The sequence below is a fragment of the Oncorhynchus clarkii genome, unplaced genomic scaffold (assembly GCF_045791955.1).
Source record: "Oncorhynchus clarkii lewisi isolate Uvic-CL-2024 unplaced genomic scaffold, UVic_Ocla_1.0 unplaced_contig_11587_pilon_pilon, whole genome shotgun sequence".
Classification (NCBI taxonomy): domain Eukaryota; kingdom Metazoa; phylum Chordata; class Actinopteri; order Salmoniformes; family Salmonidae; genus Oncorhynchus; species Oncorhynchus clarkii.
In genome coordinates this window covers 61,602-65,000 of record NW_027261063.1, presented here as the reverse complement: position 1 = coordinate 65,000, position 3,399 = coordinate 61,602, and positions in this window count along the sequence as shown.

Below are 3,399 nucleotides of genomic sequence, written 5' to 3'. Positions count from 1 at the left end.
AGTCAACTGTACATCTCTCTGTCTGTGTTTTTATTTAACACCTACCACAGGGGGTTAACGCTGTCTTCGACTCAATCCATCTCTCTCTCCCTCTCTTTCTCTCTCTCTTTATCTCCCCTTTCCTTAATCCATCTCCTTCTTGAATGGTGTTTATGCCAGTTGGACCTAGTCAATGCCTTCTGGCTTCTGTAAAAATTGAAATATCTCTGTTTCAACAGCCTCCCAGATCTCCAGTTTATAAATAGAACTTCTGTTTGCTGATTCTGAATCTGTGGGATTGGAAAACGGAGAGGATTGGAAAACAGAGAGGATTAGAAAACAGAGAGGATTAGAAAACAGAGAGGATTGGAAAACAGAGAGGATTGGAAAACAGAGAGGATTAGAAAACAGAGAGGATTGGAAAACAGAGAGGATTGGAAAACAGAGAGGGTTAGAAAACAGAGAGGGTTAGAAAACAGAGAGGATTAGAAAACAGAGATGATTGGAAAACAGAGAGGATTGGAAAACAGAGAGGATTAGAAAACAGAGAGGATTGGAAAACAGAGAGGATTGGAAAACAGAGAGGGTTAGAAAACAGAGAGGATTAGAAAACAGAGAGGATTAGAAAACAGAGAGGATTAGAAAACAGAGAGGATTAGAAAACAGAGAGGATTGGAAAACAGAGATGATTAGGAAAACAGAGAGGATTAGAAAACAGAGAGGATTGGAAAACAGAGAGGATTAGAAAACAGAGAGGATTGGAAAACAGAGATGATTAGAAAACAGAGATGATTAGGAACTGGGAGACGAGATCAAAAAGTAAACCATTATGGAAACAATGCTTAAGTAGATTTTTTTTTTTGTGTAAAAATATAAATGAAAGTCGTGAACTTGTGAGTGAGAGTTGGGAGAGTTTAACAGCTCCGACCAGGAATGAAATGAAATATTGTATCTGGAAGATATTTTTACTCTCTCTGCGTCCAGGGAAAAAACACGTGAAGAGAATTCCATCAAAATGCGATTAACCAAAATATTGTTTCATTTTTGCGGATTAATTATTAAACAAATTGACCGACATCATTCAATTACTTGAAATACATTTACTTTTATTTATTTTTTATCTGTGAGTTTATCTCTTGAGAGAAATCAGATAATTCATGAGAGACATCAAGTCTGGAAGTAAAGTTGAAGTCAGAAGTTTACATATACCTTAGCCTAATATATTTAAACTCAGTTTTTCACAATTCTTGACATTTAATCCTAGTAAAAATTCCCTGTTTTAGGTCAGTTAGGATCACCACTTTATTTTAAGAATGTGAAATGTCAGAATAATAGTAGAGAGAATGATTTATTTCAGTTTGTATTTCTTTCATCACATTCCCAGTGGGTCAGAAGTTTACATACACTCAAATAGTAGTTGGTAGCATTGCCTTTAAATAGTTTAACTTGGGTCAAATGTTTTGGGTAGCCTTCCACAAGCTTCCCACAAATAGTGGGAAGTGGGTGAATTTTGGCCCATTCCTCCTGACATAGCTGGTGTAACTGAGTCAGGTTTGTGGGCCTCCTGACAGAGCTGGTGTAACTGAGTCAGGTTTGTGGGCCTCCTGACAGAGCTGGTGTAACTGAGTCAGGTTTGTAGGCCTCCTGACAGAGCTGGTGTAACTGAGTCAGGTTTGTGGGCCTCCTGACAGAGCTGGTGTAACTGAGTCAGGTTTGTAGGCCTCCTGACAGAGCTGGTGTAACTGAGTCAGGTTTGTGGGCCTCCTGACAGAGCTGGTGTAACTGAGTCAGGTTTGTAGGCCTCCTGACAGAGCTGGTGTAACTGAGTCAGGTTTGTGGGCCTCCTGACAGAGCTGGTGTAACTGAGTCAGGTTTGTAGGCCTCCTTGCTCGCACACACTTTTTGTTCTGCCGACAAATTTCTATGGGATTGAGGTCAGGGCTTTGAGATGGCCTGTCATGGTCGTCCTCCTCTTCATCTGAAGAGGAGAGGCGAGAAGGATCGGGGGACCAAAATGCGGCGTGGTATGTGTTCATGATGAATATTTAATAAAAGAAAGCACTGAACACTGAATACAAACTATACAAAAACAATAAACAAATAACGACCGTGAAGCTATAAATGAGACCTGTGCTGAACACAAGCAACTAACATAGACAATCACCCACAAACAAACAGTGCAACCCAGGCTACCTAAGTATGATTCTCAATCAGAGACAACTAATGACACCTGCCTCTGATTGAGAACCATACTAGGCCGAAACATAGAAATACCCAAATCATAGAAAAACAAACATAGACTGCCCACCCCAACTCACACCCTGACCATACTAAATAAATACAAAAACAAAGGAAATAAAGGTCAGAATGTGACAGTATCCCCCCCCCCCCCAAAGGTGCGAACTCCAGCCGCAAAACTTGAACCTATTGGGGAGGGTCTGGATGGGCGTCAGTCCTCGGTGGCAGCTCTGGCACTGGACGTGGTCCCCACTTCACCATAGTCTTAGTCCGTCTCATTGTCCGCCTCCGTGGCTTCCTAACCACGGCGACCCTTCTAAATGACCCCACTGGACTGAGGGGCAGCTCGGGACAGAGGAGCAGCTCGGGACAGAGGGGCAGCTCAGGACAGAGGGGCAGCTCGGGACAGAGGGGCAGCTCAGGACAGAGGGGTAGCCCCGTACTGACGTACTGACGGCTCCTTGCAGACTGGCGGCACTGGCTGCTCCTTGCAGACTGGCGGCACTGGCTGCTCCTTGCAGACTGGCGGCTCAGGACAGACGGGAGACTCTGATGGCGCTGGGCAGACGGGTAGCTCAGGCGGCGCTGGGCAGACTGGAGACTCTGGCAGCGCTGGACGGAGGAGCTCTGGCGCCTCTGGACTGAGGGGCGGAAGCTCTGGCAGCGCCGGACAGGCAGGAACACCTGTAGGGAGGAGACAGAGAGACAGCCTGGTGCGTGGGGCTGCCACAGGACCCACCAGGCTGGGGAGACCTCCAGGAGGCTTGGTGTTAGGAGGAGGCTCCTGAAGGACCGGGCTGTGGGGGAGCACTGGAGCTCTGGTGCGCAGTGGAGCTCTGGCACCACTCCCCCAGGCTGGATCACTACTCTAGCCCGGACCCTCCAGAGTGCAGCCACAGGTTGAACCGGGCTGTGGGTAAGCACGGGAGATCTAGTGCCTACTACAAGCACCTCTCCCTTAGGCTCCACTCCCACATTTGCCCGGCACGAGCGAAGCACAGGCATAGGATGCACTCAAATTATGTAAATTAGCCTATCAGAAGCTTCTAAAGCCATGACATCATTTTCTGGATTTTTCCAAGCTGTTTAAAGTCACAGTCAACATAATGTTTGTAAACTTCTGACCCACTGGAAATGTGATACAGTGAATTATAAATGAAATAATCTGTCTGTAAACAATTG